At 37.5% G+C, this 21,715-nt stretch overlaps 1 long non-coding RNA gene across 1 annotated transcript; it reads left to right on the top strand.

The window, feature by feature from the left end:
- Positions 1–6,206: 6,206 nt before the first annotated feature.
- On the top strand, positions 6,207–8,140 carry LOC137083737 (uncharacterized). The gene is made up of 3 exons (XR_010906584.1): positions 6,207–6,602; positions 6,863–6,955; positions 7,902–8,140. It is a non-coding gene; the product is annotated as an uncharacterized lncRNA (long non-coding RNA).
- Positions 8,141–21,715: the final 13,575 nt, after the last annotated feature.

Here is a 21,715-nt window from a genome sequence, read left to right as displayed (position 1 = left end):
CATTTTTTTACAAGATAAAAACATTAGAAACATATTGCAATAAATAATTACTCTGTTTTGGTGTCACTAGGCCCTTTTTTTATGAAATTATGCCTCAGCCCCCCCTAAAAAAATATGTGATTAACCTTTAAAACATATGAAACTGGCGCGAGGCTTCGGCTACGGCTTCGTCCCGTCTTTTAGTCTTTGTGTCAGTGTGTTCTTCAATCCGCAGCGGTGCCGAGTGACATGGTTTTCAAGCTATTGTTATCTAAATTTTTGGCCTTCAGAACATCTTAAAATACACATATGTAGATCATAGATATCTAAATTTTCTCGGGGGAGCATGCCCCCGAACCCCCCAACATCTGTGATCTCAGTGATAATAAACCTAGCTACATTATTCGATTAATGCATGTACAATATGCCTATGAAATAAGGAAGTCATATTTGCTTTATAAGTTATAGTGAGAAAAAAAAAGGGGGAGTGGGGGGGGGGGGGGCGCAACATATGAATCTTGCCTAGGGTGCCAGAAAGGCTAGATGGCCCTGGTGTCACCTATCAACCTGTAAGTTTTGCTGCATACCAATGAAGATACTCTTTACAAGACGTATTGTGTCCTTAATAATGGCATCAGAATGCAACCAAAGCACATGATGGTAATAAGAAGATGGCTATAATTAATTGTAAATTATCCAAAATAAATGCCATGATCATTAGATTTTATACAGATGTTACTATAATGATTTTGCAAATGGTGATCAGCAACCAAAAATTGATAATATGGAAGTTACTGCCTTTTGCCTTGGCATGACTCCTCATTTTTTGCAGACAATAAAAAAGGCAGAGTGCAGTAACTTCAAAATAGGGGTCAAAAGTCAAGTTTGAGTAAAAAAAAGTGTATGTAGATAATTGTCATTACTAAAACATCTGAATGCCAGATTCCCAGTGTCCTACCTATAACAATTTGGCTGGACAACAAAAAATCTTTAAAGTCATTTTTCTCAGTTCCACACTCCAGTGAGTTAAGGTCTTTTGCCTTTGTAGGGCAGAATGGTAGAGTGTAATGGTGCTTATGAATGATTGTGTATTAGCGGAACACAATATAAGCAATCGTGTTGCCAGGCTGCAGATAGAGCCCTTAGACGGAGAAAAGCACTGTTTGTAAAGCTAATACCTCCAAATTGTAGAATCTGATAAAAGTGGACGGAGAGGCCCAGCCTGCCACCGCACAGATATCTTCCATGGAAGTGCCACATGACCAAGCCCAAGACGAGGCCATGCCTCTAGAGGAGTGGGCTTTAATGCTTGTAGGACAGGTTAGGTTCTTAGACCTATATGCTAGTGAGATAGCTTCCACTATCCAGGGTGAAAGTCTTTGTTTCATGACAGCACAACATTTAGTGCAGTCACCGAAGCAATGAAGAGCTGATCCGACTGCCCATAGGGGCGGCGCACTCTAGATACAATCTCAATGCTCTGACTGGGCAGAATAGGTTCGCGTCTTATTCTCTCTGAGATGCGAGTAAAAGAAGCTGTGTAATGACCTGCATGCTGAAAGGGGTTGATAGCACTTTGGGTATAAAACCATGTCTCAGTTTGAGCACAGCCTTGAAGTTGTTGGACCCGAACTCAAGACACACTGTTAAAAAAAACAACAACGTAATTTTACAGGTAATAGTGTGTATTTTTTTTTACTGATTTTTCCTGATTTTTCATTTTATAGTGAAATGCCTGTTGTTTTACAGATATGTGCTGTAATTAAAATTTTGACTGTTAAATTTACGGGAATTTCTTGTATTTTGGTATTACATCAACTTTAAGAGGAAATGTCTATTTTAACATAAGTTTAATTAATATTTTACAGCTTTTTTTCTGTAAGAAATTGAAAAAACGAAATTAATGTATATACAGAAATAAGCAGACATTCTTTTTTTAATTCTTATTTAAAAAAAGGGAAAAAAAAAGAAATGGTAACACTAACAATTTTAACTAGGGATGTCCCGATCCGATCACATGATCGGAAATCGGGCCCGATCGCGTGATTTCAGACTCGGAATCGGACGTTACATCCCGATCAGGACTCGGATATAATGTTCTGGGGTGAGCTGAGCATGATGAGTGACGCATCAATAATATGGGCTGTAACTTGAAAAAAATGCTTTATGCATGTTTCTGTAGATGGATACACGTGCTGGCTCCTCCGTGATACATTACAACAGCGCTAATTCGCCAGAAGACGCGAATGAGAACGCGCGCGCTGATCTGTCTCTGTGCATCATCCGAAAGCGCGCACTCGTCTCACAGCGCCTAAATATTGAGTTCTCTTTCAAGAGTTGCGCTTAAACGGACAAACTCACACAAGAAGTATGTCAGCATGTCCATCTTGATGAGTATCCAAGCAGACATAGTCTGAATACGCCTTAAGAGGACTTTATACAGTCGAGAAAGACGACGCAGAGCCTTCCTTCAGGTCTTAAAAGGGCAGTAGCCTTCACTGCTGTCTGTTTAATGTCAAACAAAAGATAAGGAATCCATCACTGCTCTTGATTAAATAGCTTTTGTAAGGATAATTATTTAATTTAAACAGTTAAATATGCAGCTATTTTGCATTTCATTAGCCTACTTTATTCAATTTCTCTACCTAAAAACTAATGTTAGACCTATAAAAACCTGAAAAGCATTGTTAATTACACTTCAATCAAATTACACTTCAAATATTTTTCCCCAAAGTTGATTTATGTAAATGTAGGCAGTTATCATCACAATGATTTCATTTAAATGGTTTGTTTTTTAAAAAAGTTTAGTTTTAGTTAGTTATTTGATGCTATAAAACGGCTGTGTGATGTCATGATTGACAGCTGAGATCGACGTCTTCTCTGAGTGAAGTTGTCACTGAGGCACTAACAGATTTTTTCAGGATTTTTGGGAGCAGATTATTTAATTTAATTTAATATCCATAACTGTTTATTTCACACCAACATAATTAATTGTTCTGCATCTATGAGAGTATGGGTGTGCTTTTGATATCGCCATTGTACTTCCTGCTCTGCGCAACTCCGGTCCTAGACTTTTTTATATTTACTGTTGCACTAAAATCCAAAAGTGAAGAATTTATGTTTATTTATTACTTGATTGTTCAATCTACCTCACAGAAGTGCTCTGTTAGTTGTTGAATGTTAAAATAAGGTGAATAAAATAAAAAATAAGGAACATCCTGGTTCGTTTTTTCGCTCTTCTTTATTCTTTTTTTATGTATTATAGAAGTATCGGATCGGGACTCGGTATCGACAGATACTCAAAATCAAATGACTCGGACTCGAGGGCAAAAAAACCTGATCGGGACATCCCTAATTTTAACAAAACAAAAAAAAAAATCCTCAGAGGCAAGAATCAAACCCAGGTCGCTGACGCAGATGCAAAGAGCGCTAACCACTAGACCACTGTGATGATAATGTATTTTGGACGACAACCATGTTAAGTCGACTCGCAGTCCCAAAACCTCAAAAAAAAAAAAAAAAATATTTATATATATATATATATATATATATATATATATATATATATATATATATATATATATATATATATATATATATATATATATATATATATATATATATATATATATATATATATATATATATATTTGCAAGCAATAATGTTCGGGTGCCAGACAAGTGTATACTTGTCAAAGATTTACCATTGCGGACAGCAAAAACAAAAACATACATACAAAAAGAGGAAAAAACTACACTCACATAAATAATTGATAAAACTTTCTTTAATAAGATTAGAAAGTATTTTTGATAATCACAATTTTCTTCAAAAAAAGAAGAGAGAGAAAGAAAAAAAAGAACTATACAAAATAAACAAGTATCCGTACTCTTTAAATCGCGTTAATAATATAATTAAAGAAAAGAAAGAAGAAAAAAATAGTCAGACAACTCAGCACTTGTTAAATCTGTGGTATGGAGTGCTGGATGTGATGTGTGAGTGTGTGTCAGGGATATGTAATGATTGAATGCGTCTCTTGTGAATATAACACTGACCCAGGTTGGCAGCACAGGTGGTTAAGAGCAGGGGCGTAGCCATCTTTTCAGAAGTGAGGGGGACAGAAATGTCGTAATACCATTTTTTTTTTTTTGGACCAATATAATTTATCGCATCTCTTGCTTTTAATTGGGCAAGATATCAAATACACTGCTGAACAATAACCAATAATTAATATCTATAATATTATTCTCCTATTCTCCTTTTTTTGTGCCAATTTTATGATTGGTTTATATACTACAAACACTTCTGCATTAAGACTCCATAGATTTTATGCAATGTAAAAAAAATAGATATATTCTGATGTAACTCATCTGTTCTCTATGTGAATATATAGTAAAGTGTGATTTATTCCTGTGATCAAAGCTGAATTTATCATAATTACTCCAGTCTTCAGTGATCCTTCACTAATCATTCCCATATGAGGATCTGATGATCAACACACATCAGTTGTGCTGCTCATGGTGATGCTTAATTTTCTAAACATTTGTGGTAAAATTAAAAAAGAGAGAAATTAATACTTTTATTGATCAGACATGCATTAAATTGATCACAAGTGATATTTTTAATATTACAAATTAGATAATTTATTTAATAAATGCAAATAAATGCTGTCCATTGAACTTTCTATTCATTAAATAATCCTGAAAAATAACATGTAGGCTATCATGGTTTCCACAACATTTTGGGAACTGTTTTCAACACAGATAATAATCATAAATGTTTCTTGATTATGAAATCCTCATCTGAGAATGATTAGGGACGGATCATGTGACACTGAAGACTGGAGTAATGATGATAAATTCAGCTTTGATCACAGGAATAAATTACTATATATATATTCACATAGGGAAAAAAGCGGTTTTAATTTGTAATAATGTTCAAATATTACTGTTTTAACTATTTTCGATTACATAAATGCAGCCGTGGTGAGCAGAATACTAAACATTAAAAAAGCTGCATTATTCATATGATACTTTATTGTCAATAAATAGCCTACATTGAGATGACTTAAAAAACACAGATAAAGCATATATTGTCGCACTCGTCTGATTGTCGTCGTCACGTTTCATCACTCATAACGATTGTTTTCCTTCAGCTGCAGCTCCAGCGTGACAGGGTATTACGAATCCACTTTTGGACTTTCTGTGAGAGCGCCCTCCTCATATTAAGATTCGGAAAAAATTACAGGTCATGCATAGATAATTTTTTGTCTCTGAATTTAAATCTTGATGTATTCACATTGGTTTCTATGCAAATACACTTGCCCCTGACCTCAAGAAGCGCGATATCAACCGAGTTTAGCGAAGGCTGTCGTTAGCGTCCCTGTTAACTTGTCCGCCCCCGCACAGGGTAACACCCCCAGACAGCATTTACATCTGTGCCAGATCCGTTTTCGAATCAGCAGATTCGCGCAGCAGTCACACTCACTATGCAGATCTGCACCAACTTTGCGCCAGACCTGTCTGTAGATTGAACTATGGCAGTCCGTCCGGCGGGCGCGGCGCCGATCCGGGGCAGCTGCGCAGACCATACGCGCCACAGCTGAATTGAGTCCGTTCGGCGGGTTGGGTGCCGAACCGGGGCAGCTGCGCAGACCATACGCGCCACAGCTGAATTGAGTCCGTCCGGCGGGTGTGGGCCGGACCCCAGCAAGAGCGTTCACGTTAAGTTTTTGTTCGTTTGGTTATTTTTTGGGGGAATCAAAAGTGGTACTCAGGCTCCCTTTAGTGGTACGCAGAGGAATCACTAATTTAAAGTCCCCTTTAACCCAGCGGGCACCTTGACGTCAAATATTAGTCAAGACTTAACCAATATTCTGTAGGCCTATGCACCATTTTAAATTCAGTTTGGAAATTAATTTTTTCCAGTGTTAACTGGGTGAAAATCGGAAGTTAATCCCACACTTAAATTGGTTTTATGTATATGTAGGACAAAATTTTTGACGTTTAATTTACATCAAATCAACGTCATGTTTTAGACATCAAATTGACCTCAATATTTAGTAATTATTTCATTTATAACATTTTTCATGACTAAGGCCTTAAAATGCATCCATTTGGCACAGTTTCCTTCCGAGCCGTTTTGGATTTGTAAAATATTTGACATTAATCAATTTTTTTTAAATAGCTGCGTTTGCAAAAACAAAAACAAAAACATCCTAAATAATAAAAGTGCCATTATCACGTGGGGTGGCATTTTGCAGTAAAATGTAATGTGTTAATTATAGATGTGTCTGTAAATGCTGCGTGACTTGAAGTGTTTTGGTTTTAATGTGCGTGCGCATTGAACAGTCGAGAAGATTTCAAACACTGAAGCGTCGCAGAGTTGCCATGGATACGATGCAGCAGCAACCGACAAACTACAAAACTCCCTCTGTTGTTTTTCCCCCACTGCTTTCAGGTGAGTTTATTTTCTCTAAAGTTACACAAACAATACACACAGCTTTTCCTAACACTTTTCTTACGTGTAATTGACACTCTTCTGTTGAATATTTACTTTATAGAAATGTAATGTTATTAATTGTCTTCGAGAAAGTTCGTTAGCATCCCAACTGTTTTCAGAGCAGGTAAGTTAAGTTAACGTTAACAGTTAACGTAACTTAAGCTCTTATTAATAAAATGTGTTCTTTTAATAACATATTTATGGGTAGATTAGAGCCGAGGTGTTGAACTTGACAGTTTTGTAAAGGTTTTGCTGGAAATTGAATAGGTCATTAGGGCTTATTCATTTAATGTTAGTTAAATGTGTGCGCTGTTAATCGATGAATGCGAAAAATGCGAATGTGAAACTGGTTAAAATATATATACAAATGTTCTGTGATTTCAGGAGGGACAAAGTAACCACTATAACATTACAGCAATTATCCCAAGATTACAACATTTCTGGAGGAAGCTGCTGACAGAGAAGTAGGAAACACAGGTGAGCTGATAAAGTTATAATCTCTGATCAAGTAAAAAATAATGTTTTACCAATATTTTCCACCTATAATATCACCATACATCTATCTTCTTTTTATTTTCTCAAATTATTGGTTTTATTTATTTTGTTTTAGAAGGCTTTGACATCCAAACGTAAGTGACACTGTATGAACAATATTAAAGGTGCACTATGTAGTATTTATATATGTGTTATATATTTTGTTCAGTTGAGTTCTTACAATATCCCAAATGTTTCCAACTATTTGTAAATTGTGAGAAAATTGCTATTTTAACCAAGGACCCGTGGCGTTTCAGCATAGCGTTTGAGGGAGTCACCTGTCAATTGCGTCATATCTGTGCCTCGGCAGAAGCGCTTTACTCTTAGCAGTGTGAACAAGTGAATGCATAGAGTAACGTAATAACATAATTTTAAAACACACTCAAATGTATCTAATATGATAAACAGAGGCGCATACTCATGACCGGAAAAGCGGAAATGGTGCACAGAACAGTGTTCCATCCCGTCATGATAAAAGTCCCGGTGCTCACGAGGCGTGTGTTGTTCATCTCATTAACAATCGCTCCAGCAACCTTGCTAAGCTCCACAACACTTGGACCTGCTCTGCTTCCTACTACATTAATGTTAATAATCACATTCATGAATGAGTCCTATCCCGATTCTTTTCCACCGGCTGTGAGATGAAGACTATATGGCCCAAGGTTCTGCTCTTAAACTTGGCATCATCAAACTACGCCTTTGTTTTTTGCTTTGCATTACATCATGTATAACCTTGTGCACACAGAAAGTATAAAACTAGCTTTAAAGAGGTTAAATTACTTTGTGAATTGCTATGTTACTACAAATGATGGTTGATGAAAGTCTTATTTATGCTCTACTTTAAATGATGTGAAACAAGTAATACAAAATATGCTCCATCTTCATTCAGGTTCTGTACAGCAGTCAGGCCCAGCATCTTCAGAGGCTGATATAAAACATCTCATGAAGAACCATCTTCGAGCTGCTCCCAACAGAAATGAGGGAATGGGACGCCAAAATGGTCAGACAGCAATTGATCTGTGTTCAGATTCAGATTAGGAAATTGTTCAGAAATTGTATTTAATGTGTGTATTGTGTCTGACCTCAGCGTATTTCCCTATTGTACACCACAGTGATAAATATATATTGTGTGTGTGTGTGTGTGTGTGTGTGTGTGTGTGTGTGTGTATGCTTGTTTTTGTGAAATATGAGGACATTACCCATGTCCTCACTTTTCAAAAGGCTTATAAATCATACAGAATGAGTTTTTATAAGAAAGTAAAATGCAGCATGTTTCCTGTGATGGTTAGGTTTAGGGGCAGGGGCAGTGTAAGGGGATAGAAAATACGGTTTGTATGATATGAAAACTATTACGCCTATGGAATTTTTTTTTTTTTTTTAATGTTCTAATTTTTTACACTGTTTATTTAAAGGGATACTTCACTTTTTTCATATTAAACTATGTTATTCCCTTAACTAAAATGAGTTGATATATACCTCTTTCGTTCAACACGAATAGTTGAACGACCAAGTATGGTGACACAAAGAAAAGGAAAAGTGCCACATTTTATTTTTTGTCCTCATACTTGATCGTTCAACTATTGGTGTAACTGTATTTAAATAGGGGAAACTTCTACTTGATCTCTGTTTGGTACAATAGTGAATGAACTGGGCTTAGTGGGCTAAGCTAAATGCTATCAGATCGTCACCACGCGTCAGAGAGATTAAGAGCACACACTGAGACGAGAGAGGTATGTATCAACTCGTTTTAATTAAGGTAATAACAGTTTAATATGAAATAGCGGTGAAGTATCCCTTTAAATTTGAGTTATGTTGTTATATTTTCCACTATTATTTAGATTTTTTTATTATCAGTATTATTAATGTTCATATATGTATTATTATTTATGTTCCTATCTATTATTTATATTCCTACACTGTCAGAAAAAAAGGTACATTGCTGTCACTGGGGTGGTACCCTAAGTAGGGCTGTGGCAGTTTTTTGCTGTGCCAGTAAACATGCATGACCAAGGGGGTAATCTAGCGCTCGGAAAGCGTTCCCCCCATAGGGGCGGCCATTGCTAACCAAGCCATCACCTGCTGTTAGCGTCCCTTTGACTCCCATTCATTTTTGAGTCACTTTGACAGTGAATAACTTTACATCTGAGGCGTTTAAAGACTCCATTTGTCCATTGTTTATTTATAAAGAAACACGACAATGCATAAAAGGCTCCGTTACCTTGTATCTTACATTATCGCCCGTAGAAGCTGTTTTTGTAAAAATCGATTGCGTCATAACCAACGCGACTCTGTGGCACAGTTGAGAAATTACCTTATAGACAGGAGGAGACGCTCAGAGACGGGAAGTTTGTGCCTCTAATTGACCTCATTTTCCGCCGTTGACGTCTATGGGATAGCTCTGTCCATTTCTTTTACTGTCTATGTGCATGACAACCGCACCACCGCGGTAGAGCGCCACCGCGGTGCCTGAGTAGCACCGGCTGTGGTCAGCTAAACAATTTTTTTTGTATGTGAATGCTGTTTTACGTGGATATTATGACATGAGTGAAGCACAACGCTTTATTTACTAAATAAATAATAGGTTCGCAATTAAATGTTACCTCGCAGCCAAGGAAACATAATGCTGAAGATTATACTTTAGATTTATACTTAGACTATACCAAAGAGATACTTAATTTACATCTCTTTAAGATTTGGGAAAATAAATATGAGATTCCATGTCCAGTAGAATAAAATAGAGTAAGCCTATTCGGGAAATCGGGTGACTAGATTGGAAAACTCAAAGCTTAAATTTGTCTCACTTCACAATGTTTACCTCTCCTGTTTGACATGAATGTTGTTTCCTTGGCTGCGAGGTAACATTTAATTGCGTACCTATTATTTATTTAGTAAATAAAGCGTTGTGCTTCACTCATGTCATAATATCCACGTAAAACAGCATTCACATTCAAAAAAAAATGTTTTTGGTTTGGCCGACCACAGCCACCACGTTACTAATACATGCTCTTAAAGTACCGATATGTACCTTTTTATGTTACTAATATAGGGGTGAGTAAGGTACAAAGGTGTACCTTTTCACTTTTGTACCTTCGGGTACTGCCAATGACAGCACTGTACCTTTTTTTTTTCTGAGAGTGTAGCTCTGGCAATATTGTATGATTTATGTCAATAAAGCAATTTTTTTATTTGAATTTACAAAATCCAGTATTGTATGAAATGTATGTATGTATGTATGTATGTATGTATGTATGTATACTGATTAATAAAAGTATTATTATTAATTTTGTGTCATTATTTTGGTGGTCAAGAAAACATCAATGTGTGGATGTCAAATTGACGTTTAGTTTTTGACATCAATTTGATTTGCATTTTGCCCGATCGCACCCAACAAATGTGCTGTAAAATGTGTGCACATTAATATTGTGTTCAAAATAGGTTTTACTTGGTTTTGTATTTATTTATTATATATATTTTTTTGTCATTTGAATACTTAACATTAATCTTTTTTCTCTCACTTGATTATATATTGGTTGGCATTGTTTTGTGTTTTCTTTTTTTTCATCTGGATTCACGTAGATGGTTGTTGACCGTTGTTCATACTGTTCTCTTTTTGCCTTTTTAAAATAAAATAAAAATATTTTGAAATGTACAAATTGTGTGGGCCGTGTTTGTCTGATAGCTTAAATATGCATCACAGACCAGGGCCAGATGAGCCCCAGATGTAAAATATGAGTAGCGGATCTGGGCCAGATCCGCACCACACGTCATGGCTTTAATAACTGTACTGGGCCAGTTCTGGCCCAGATCTGTCTCTGATCCGTAATTCCAACCTGTTCCGGTATTGGGCCGTTGGAAAGGATGACCCCGGCCCAGGTCCGTTTAGCGGACCTGCGCCAAATGCTAATGAAGACCTGGCCCAAATCTGGCCCAAATACATTTTGCTGTCTGGGCCGGTTCGAATCCTGCTCGGAGCGGGTCGACTAGGATCGGTGAGACCTAGTAAAAGTGCGGGGGACGAAAATACATTTTATTAAAAGTGAGGGGGACACGTCTATGGCGTTTAAATGAAGTCAAAAGTCGCGCGCACGAAAACCACGAGCACGCGAATAAACCCAAGCGCGCAAAACAGACCCACGAGAGGAAAATAGCAACGCGAGAGCGCATCTGTGCACCCGCGAGAGCGCATCTGTGCACCCGCGAGAGCGCATCTGTGCAGCCGCGAGCGCATTTGTACACCGCGAGCGCGCATTTGTACACCGCGAGCGCGCGAAACAGTATTTAGGGGCGGAAATGAATACTAGCGCAAGCCCATTCTGCCTAGCGCGCACAAATGCAAATGAGCGCTCGCGTGTCTACTCAACACTCGCTCGCTCCTCGAGTTGACTTTTGACACTTTGAGGGCGGGGCAATGACTTTTGTCTTCCCACCTGTGATTGGTCATTTGTTTAATCAGTTTTACTCTTGTTTAAACATGTAGCAGGACTAGGACAAGGCACGTTTTAAGGAACCATTATGTCGGACCCTGAGTAGGTAATTTAATTTTTAAGTCTTTGTGTTTCGAGTGCAATATATTCAATATATGAAATTGTATTGTACAATTTCGAAGGTATTTTGTTTACAATCATCTTGAATAGTTTGTATAGGACCTTAACACTTAAAAAAGATAAGCTAATTTAAGATAAAGCTGACTAACCCATAAATGTAGGATGTTAAAGGTTAGTTTTGACCTACATTGACAATATACAGTAAATAAATCATCGCTGAGTAGCATTTCTAGCTACTTAACAAAGCTAGTATCCTAATGTATAAACAAAGCAGCGTAAATGCATCTTTGTGATTTATTTATCTGACACATGGTGCTGGATGTTCCGCTTGTGCCCGTATAAGCAGGGGTGGTAAGTAATCAAGTAAAAATACTTTGATACTTAAGTATTTTTTTCGGGGATCTGTACTTTACTTGAGTATATTTTGTTTGCATCTACTTTTACTCTTACTCCACTACAATATTAAAGGCAAAGTTTACTTTTTACTCCAATACATTTCCCCATGCCCGCTCCAAGTATTAAGTATTTATTACACTTGATTTCCAAACCGGTCTGGTCGGTCATGGATGATCCAGTCGGGTATAGACTTGGAAAAGCTGGCAAGTCAGGTTTGCCACACTAACGTTAGCTCAGTGTTTCCCCAACTTTTTATTTTGCGGCACACAATTTACTATGAAAACATTGGTAACATTTTACAATACAGGTGCACTATTATAATTCATGCCTAACTAATGCACAGATAATCATGAGTTAATGTATTACTAATGAAGAACTAAACCATTTATTAATGATTACTGCATCAGCAACTAATGAACATTCTCTATGATTAATAGATTAAGTAATATATGAATTGCTATTAATTAAATATGACATCATTAATTCCCTAATAACACATTAGATTAACTAATAATGTAAATTCATGTATTCAAAGCCATGCATTCCGACCCTCAGTTGTCTGTTTAATTAATCATAACAATTGACAAAATTATAGTATGACTTTACTTGTTGAGGCACATGACTATTAACTAATTGTTACGTAACATGTCATTGTGGTTATGGCTTTTGAATTAATTTTGAATTAGTTAATAGTATCTTGCTCCTCATCTGTTTTATGGAGCTAATGTTATGGAACATGTCTATTTTAAGTTTAACCCCTATACTGCGTTAAGGTGCTTCATTGTCTCGTATTAATTGCAAATCTAACAAATTCTTAATTGCAGTATCTAATCTTATCATTTGTTCAATTAAAGCATTGCAGATCAGTCCCAAAAGATTTTATCTGCTTAATTATTGATATTTACAGTTAATTTGAATATTTACTTTTTACTTTCGGTACTTGAGTACGTTTTAAATCTGATACTTTTGTACTTTTACTCAAGTGATGTTTGAATGGAGGACTTTCTACTTTTACTGGAGTATTTTTTTATTTAGGTATATATACTTTCACTCGAGTATAACTTTTGAGTACTTTTACCACCTCTGCGTATAAGGTCAAAGAGCTCTTGCAAAGCCTGGGTGATACCACCCATTGGGCCACTGAATCTGCATTAACGACAACAGCTGGGGCAACAGCCTTAGTCCTAATGGGTTGTTATCATAGCTATCAAAATCCAGTGTTTTGTATTTTGCGTACGTGAGTTTTTGTTGTACATGTCTATTAAAAAAAATTTAAAAATTTAAAAAATGTACTGTGCTAATTAATTGAGATTTCTTACAGCTCTTACAGGTTTTTGGCCTTGTCTGTTTCGTTGCTTCTATTACTCTCCCCTTTTTTGTAAGTCGCTTTGGATAAAAGCGTCTGCTAAATGATTAAATGTAAATGTAAATGATAGCAGGGGATACTTGTATGTGACTGGACAGGGCCTCCAGAATATACAGCTCCTGACGACACAGAAACTCCAGATAATCTAAATCCAGTGGTATTGTGCTGAAGGCCTGTTGCAACTTGTGTAAAAGATTTGCCAAAAAGTGGTGTCTTAGCTATTGACAGAACAAAGAATAATTAATGAGATGTTAAGATACCATGTCACTTTTGTGATAAACACACTTCAAAAGTTGAAAGGGTTACATTATCTCTACTCATCCTTTGAGTCCAGGAAAGTATTAAAAAAAAATAGATAATGAGCATCAAAGTTTGATTTTACTTACTAATTTCCCTATTTCAAACATGGTCTTAGTAGTAAATCTATCAAAATTATTTTCTTAATTGTTTGCATATAGGATGACAGAAAACATCAAAACGTCACTTACACTTTTTACAGGGTCACATAGACCATCAGCAGAAAAACGCTTTCAGTGATGTAACCCTTAAGTTTCACTAATGCCGTTTGTAATGTGTTCTAATCATTTTATAAACGGCATTACGATAATAGCAATAGGGGTCGGTGCTGTGGTTTGAATAAATTACAAAGATTGCATTTACGCTGCTTTGTTTAGTACATTATTGATGTACTTAATGCGATGATTTATTTACTGTATATTGTCAATGTAGGTCAAAACTAACCTTTAACATCCTACATTTATGGGTTAGTCAGCTTTATCTTAAATTAGCTTATCTTTTTTAAGTGTTAAGGTCCTATACAAACTATTCAAGATGATTGTAAACAAAATACCTTCGAAATTGTACAATACAATCTCATATATTGAATATATTGCACTCGAAACACAAAGACTTAAAAATTAAATTACCTACTCAGGGTCCGACATAATGGTTCCTTAAAACGTGCCTTGTCCTAGTCCTGCTACATGTTTAAACAAGAGTAAAACTGATTAAACAAATGACCAATCACAGGTGGGAAGACAAAAGTCATTGCCCCGCCCTCAAAGTGTCAAAAGTCAACTCGAGGAGCGAGCGAGTGTTGAGTAGTCACGCGAGCGCTCATTTGCAGTTGTGCGCAGCAGGGGCTTGCGCTAGTATTCATTTCCGCCCCTAAATACTGTTTCGCGCGCTCGCGGTGTACAAATGCGCGCTCGCGGTGTACAAATGCGCGCTCGCGGTGTACAAATGGGCTCGCGGCTGCACAGATGCGCTCTCGCGTTGCTATTTTCCTCTCGTGGGTCTGTTTTGCGCGCTTGGGTTTATTCGCGTGCTCGTGGTTTTCGTGCGCGCGACTTTTGACTTTATTTAAACGCCATATGGCGTTTAGATAAAGTCAAAAGTCGCGCGCACGAAAACCACGAGCACGCGAATAAACCCAAGCGTGCAAAACAGACCCACGAGAGGAAAATAGCAACGCGAGAGCGCATCTGTGCAGCCGCGAGAGCGCATTTGTACACCGCGAGCGCGCATTTGTACACCGCGAGCGCGCGAAACAGTATTTAGGGGCGGAAATGAATATTAGCGCAAGCCCCTGCTGCCTAGCGCGCTCAACTGCAAATGAGCGCTCGCGTGACTACTCAACACTCGCTCGCTCCTCGAGTTGACTTTTGACACTGTGAGGGCGGGGCAATGACTTTTGTCTTCCCACCTGTGATTGGTCATTTGTTTAATCAGTTTTACTCTTGTTTAAACATGTAGCAGGACTAGGACAAGGCACGTTTTAAGGAACCATTATGTCGGACCCTGAGTAGGTAATTTAATTTTTAAGTCTTTGTGTTTCGAGTGCAATATATTCAATATATGAAATTGTATTGTACAATTTTGAAGGTATTTTGTTTACAATCATCTTGAATAGTTTGTATAGGACCTTAACACTTAAAAAAGATAAGCTAATTTAAGATAAAGCTGACTAACCCATAAATGTAGGATGTTAAAGGTTAGTTTTGACCTACATTGACAATATACAGTAAATAAATCATCGCATTAAGTACATCAATAATGTACTAAACAAAGCAGCGTAAATGCAATCTTTGTAATTTATTCAAACCACAGCACCGACCCCTATTGCTATTATCGTAATGCCGTTTATAAAATGATTAGAACACATTACAAACGGCATTAGTGAAACTTAACGGTTACATCACTGAAAGCGTTTTTCTGCTGATGGTCTATGTGACCCTGTAAAAAGTGTAAAACAAAAAAAAGTGACGTTTTGATGTTTTCTGTCATCCTATATGCAAACAATTAAGAAAATAATTTTGATAGATTTACTACTAAGACCATGTTTGAAATAGGGAAATTAGTAAGTAAAATCAAACTTTGATGCTCATTATCTATTTTTTTTTAATACTTTCCTGGACTCAAAGGATGAGTAGAGATAATGTAACCCTTTCAACTTTTGAAGTGTGTTTATCACAAAAGTGACATGGTATCTTAACATCTCATTAATTATTCTTTGTTCTGTCAATAGCTAAGACACCACTTTTTGGCAAATCTTTTACACAAGTTGCAACAGGCCTTCAGCACAATACCACTGGATTTAGATTATCTGGAGTTTCTGTGTCGTCAGGAGCTGTATATTCTGGAGGCCCTGTCCAGTCACATACAAGTATCCCCTGCTATCATTTACATTTACATTTAATCATTTAGCAGACGCTTTTATCCAAAGCGACTTACAAAAAAGGGGAGAGTAATAGAAGCAACGAAACAGACAAGGCCAACAACCTGTAAGAGCTGTAAGAAATCTCAATTAATTAGCACAGTACATTTTTTTAATTTTTAATTTTTTTTTAATAGACATGTACAACAAAAACTCACGTACGCAAAATACAAAACACTGGATTTTGATAGCTATGATAACAACCCATTAGGACTAAGGCTGTTGCCCCAGCTGTTGTCGTTAATGCAGATTCAGTGGCCCAATGGGTGGTATCACCCAGGCTTTGCAAGAGCTCTTTGACCTTATACGGGCACAAGCGGAACATCCAGCACCATGTGTCAGATAAATAAATCACAAAGATGCATTTACGCTGCTTTGTTTATACATTAGGATACTAGCTTTGTTAAGTAGCTAGAAATGCTACTCAGCGATGATTTATTTACTGTATATTGTCAATGTAGGTCAAAACTAACCTTTAACATCCTACATTTATGGGTTAGTCAGCTTTATCTTAAATTAGCTTATCTTTTTTAAGTGTTAAGGTCCTATACAAACTATTCAAGATGATTGTAAACAAAATACCTTCGAAATTGTACAATACAATTTCATATATTGAATATATTGCACTCGAAACACAAAGACTTAAAAATTAAATTACCTACTCAGGGTCCGACATAATGGTTCCTTAAAACGTGCCTTGTCCTAGTCCTGCTGCTACATGTTTAAAGAAGAGTAAAACTGATTAAACAAAAGACCAATCACAGGTGGGAAGACAAAAGTCATTGCCCCGCCCTCACAGTGTCAAAAGTCAACTCGAGGAGCGAGCGAGTGTTGAGTAGTCACGCGAGCGCTCATTTGCAGTTGTGCGCGCTAGGCAGCAGGGGCTTGCGCTAATATTCATTTCCGCCCCTAAATACTGTTTCGCGCGCTCGCGGTGTACAAATGCGCGCTCGCGGTGTACAAATGCGCTCGCGGCTGCACATATGCGCTCTCGCGGGTGCACAGATGCGCTCTCGCGTTGCTATTTTCCTCTCGTGGGTCTGTTTTGCGCGCTTGGGTTTATTCGCGTGCTCGTGGTTTTCGTGCGCGCGACTTTTGACTTCATTTAAACGCCATACAATGTCCTTTAACGTTTGCTGTTGCCCGTTGTTGTTCTCCGTTCTCCTCTTCTTGTGTAAAAAAAAATCCACTCCAACCGACAGAAATGTTTTTCGCGATATCTGCCGTTGCCAGTAGTACAGGCGACAGTTGCCACCTAGCGGTTGAGAGTGGTAATTCTTTTTTTTTTTTTTTTTTTTTTTTCAAATATATCTAGCTTACGATTTTCTTTGACTGTCTTACATTTTAAGTGAATGTTATGCGGGACAGCAAAGCTAAAACTAATTCAAATGTTTACAAATGGGTGGGCTAAAAGCAGACTACACATAGCCCGTCCAATTCAGAGCTAAATCGTGGCTACAGATAGACCATGACATGAAATGACACATCTTGCAGATATTATTGACAATGCGAACATGATGTAATATTAACCATATCATGTGCTACATTGCCAAAAACTACAATTAATCAGTTTTGTCTTTTGACTAAAAGTGGGCTACGAATAGCCGGTCTGTATAGGAGCTAAACCGTGGCTACACACAGCCTATGCACATATCATGTTAAAGAAATGATACCAAACACCTTGTAATCACTGTTAACTTTGCTTACATGATGAAATATCATACATCTCACAAGTTGTTTGGACAAAAATTGGATGTAACCAAATTCAAGATTCTTTTGGCTAAAAGTGGTCTACTCATAGCCGGACTATATCAGGTCTATAGTTAACCTAGACGGTGAAATGACGGCTATTGCTTGCTGGGTTCGATCCACTTTTATCCGAAAGCGATACTCAGAATGAAGCAATGACGTATTCAAAAGAAAACGAGGCCTCGTTTGTCATTGTCACGTGATTTTCACGGAAACGATACAAGCATCGAATCGGGGCTTCATCTGGAACGCCCCTTTTTGCTTGACACAAACTCCGGAGCCTCGCTTCAGATGTCCCATCACTAGCTGCCACCACAGTGTTTGTAGCTCTGTATAGCTGTGTTTGAATCTCTATTTGATATATTTTCTTTGTAATTTACACTGCTAAATATAACTTACTCATCATATAGTGTTTAATATAGCCTATCAATTTAAATTTGACATTACTAGCTTTTAATCTAAATCACTACCACACGTTAGTTTTTCGCTAGCCTGGTAGCTTTCCATCCCAGCATCCGGGTCTCCTGTTTTCTGAGTTCTTTAGACAACTGTGGTGAGTTGGATTATTAAAAAGACTCCATCAGACAACTGTGGTAAGTTTTGGATTCATCAACAAATACGGTAAGCCATGTCTTCTTCTCCTGTCATTGTCACTTGCACTGCATGCTACATGTTTAGCATATCTATCTCCGTTGGCGAACAGGGCTTCACATGTGATAAATGTAAGGAATTAATTAGGCTGACGGAGAAGATTTCAGATTTAGAGACACGCATCCAAGCTTTATGTGAGAGTAGTGAGAATGTAACAGCTTTAGAAACTGCTTTGGATGCGACTAGCTTAGTGAACACTCATTGTTTGGTTCCGGCTGAGCCCGCGCAGCAGGGCTGGGTGACGATGAGAAAGCATAGTCGCGGATCAAAAAACCGCTCTTCCGTTACGATTAGAACATCAAACAGGTTCTCCCCACTCAGTGACGCACCCACTGAGGATCCTGTTGAAAGTGCCCTAGTTATTGGCGATTCTATTACACGGAATGTGAAAATAGAGACACCAGCCACCATAGTCACATGTTTACCAGGAGCCAGAGCGCCTGACATCAAAGCAAATTTAAAAGTGCTGGCTAAAGCTAATCGTAAATTCTCTAAGATTATTATTCATGTTGGCACTAATGATGTTCGACTTCGCCAGTCGGTGATCACCAAAATTAACATTAAAGAGGTGTGTAAACTCGCAAGTACGATGTCAAAAGGTTTTCTCTGGTCCTCTCCCTGCGAAAAGGAGTGATGAAATAGTTAGCAGATTATCATCACTCAATGGCTGGTTGTCTAAGTGGTGTCTGCAAAATAACATAGGTTTCATAGACAATTGGAAAAGTTTTTGGGGCAGACCTGACCTGTTGAAGATAGACGGCATTCATCCCTCCTGGGCTGGTGCTGCTCTTCTCTCTAGTAATTTGGCACATAGTCTTAGAGCTAAACCTTGACTCACTGGGGCCCAGGTCAGGAAGCAGACAAACTGGCTAAACCAACCGTCTGCTAGCTGTCTCACGTCACCAAAGTCAGCTAAATCCCAGCACATAGAGACTCTTTCACCTAGATATTATCATATAGAGACTGTGTCTGTTCCCCGAATTAGTAAATACAAAAAAACATCAAAACCATTCAACAGTAAAAATTTAATTGATGTCCAACAAATAAACAACAGATATAATACGGATGAACAATTGATAAAGCTTGGGTTGCTGAATATTCGATCCCTTTCGCCAAAAACGCTTGTTGTCAATGATATGATTATAGATCATAACTTAGATGTGCTGTGCTTGACAGAAACCTGGCTAAAACCTGATGATTACATTACTTTAAATGAGTGCACCCCCCGAGATTATTGTTACAAACATGAGCCAAGTCTGAAAGGTAAAGGGGGAGGTGTTGCTATAATTTATAATAATATTTTCAGTATTACTGAAAGAAGTTTTGGTGCTTTATGTAACGCTGTGTAGTGTAAATGATAAATCCCGTCTGACATTTGTGTTGGCTACTGTATACAGGCCACCAGGGCACAATACAGACTTTATCAAAGAATTTGCTGGTTTTGTATCAGAGTTAGTATTAGCTGTAGATAAAGTACTAATTGTTGGGGATTTTAATATCCACGTAGACAATGAAAAAGACGCATTGGGATTGGCATTTAGAGACATTCTAAACTCTATTGGAGTTAGACAACACGTATCGGGACCCACTCATCGCCTTAATCATACTTTAGATCTAATAATGTCACATGGAATAAATGTTGATACTGTTAAAATTCTGCAGCAGAGCGATGAAATCTCAGATCATTACCTAATATCATGTATACTTAATTTACCTAAGGCTGCAAAGCTATCCCCTCGCTTTAAATATGGCAGGACGATAACCGCTGCGACTTAAGATTGCTTTGTACATAATCTTCCTCATCAGTTCCATCTCCTCAGCATTACAGATAGCCAAGAGGAACTTGATGCTGCAACAGAAACTATTGACTCTCTCTTTACTAGCACTTCAGACATAGTTGCTCCCCGGCGCTTAAAGAAGATTAAAGCAAATAATCCAACGCCGTGGTACAACGAGCACACTCGGGCCCTTAAAACAGCAGCCAGAAAAATGGAGCGCAGCTGGAAGAAAACAAAACTGGAGGTTTTTCGCAATTTGTGGAAAGAGAGCATGATTGCATACAGAAAGGCCATAAAAACTGCTTGATCTGCTTATTTCTCAACTCTTTTAGAAGAAAACAAACACAACCCTAAGTATTTATTCGATACAGTGGCTAAATTATCAAAAAGTAAAGCTTCAACCTTTGATGTTTGTAAACAACACAGCAGTAATGACTTTATGAACTTCTTTACTAGTAAGATTGATAATATTAGGAATAAAATTATAACCATGCAGCCGTCTACTACATTATCACTTCAGACAGAGCATTGTAGTGTCACTGAGGAAAAATTACACTCATTCACTACTATAGGAGGAGAAGAATTGGCTAAACTTGTAAAATCATCAAAATCAACAACATGTATGCTTGACCCTATACCGACTAGGCTATTAAAAGAGATACTTCCAGAGGTCATAGATCCTCTGCTTAATATCATTAATTCATCTTTGACATTAGGATATGTACCGAAAACTTTTAAGTTGGCTATAATTAAACCACTTATTAAAAAAACGCAACTTGATCCTAAAGATTTAGTCAATTACAGGCCAATCTCGAATCTACCGTTTCTATCAAAAATACTAGAAAAGGCTGTGTCTTCACAATTATGTTCCTTTTTAGAAAGAAATGGTATATGTGAGGATTTCCAGTCAGGATTTAGACCGTATCATAGCACTGAGACTGCTCTAATTAGAGTTACAAATGATTTACTCTTATCATCTGATCGTGGTTGTATCTCTCTATTAGTGTTACTCGATCTTAGCGCTGCATTCGATACTATCGATCACAATATTCTTCTGAATAGAATCGAAAATTATGCTGGCGTTAGTGGAACTGCTTTGGCATGGTTTAAATCGTACTTATCTGACCGTTATCAGTTTGTAGCAGTAAATGAAGAGATGTCACACCGATCACAAGTTCAGTATGGGGTACCGCAAGGCCTTGTGTTAGGACCGTTGCTTTTCACCCTGTATATGCTACCACTGGGAGATATCATTAGGAAGCATGGCGTTAGTTTTCATTGTTATGCTGACGATACTCAGCTCTATATTTCCTCATGCCCTGACGAAACCTACCAATTCACAAGATTAACGGAATGCATAGCTGATATAAAAAATTGGATGAATAGTAATTTCCTGCAACTTAATTCAGATAAAACTGAATTTTTAATTATTGGACAGAAAAGCTCCACAAGTAGTAACCGAGAATACTGTCTAACACTTGATGACTGCTCTGTCAAGCCCTC

The sequence above is a fragment of the Pseudorasbora parva genome, chromosome 7, assembly GCF_024679245.1.
Source record: "Pseudorasbora parva isolate DD20220531a chromosome 7, ASM2467924v1, whole genome shotgun sequence".
Classification (NCBI taxonomy): domain Eukaryota; kingdom Metazoa; phylum Chordata; class Actinopteri; order Cypriniformes; family Gobionidae; genus Pseudorasbora; species Pseudorasbora parva.
This window is presented reverse-complemented; position numbering and strand designations above follow the sequence as displayed.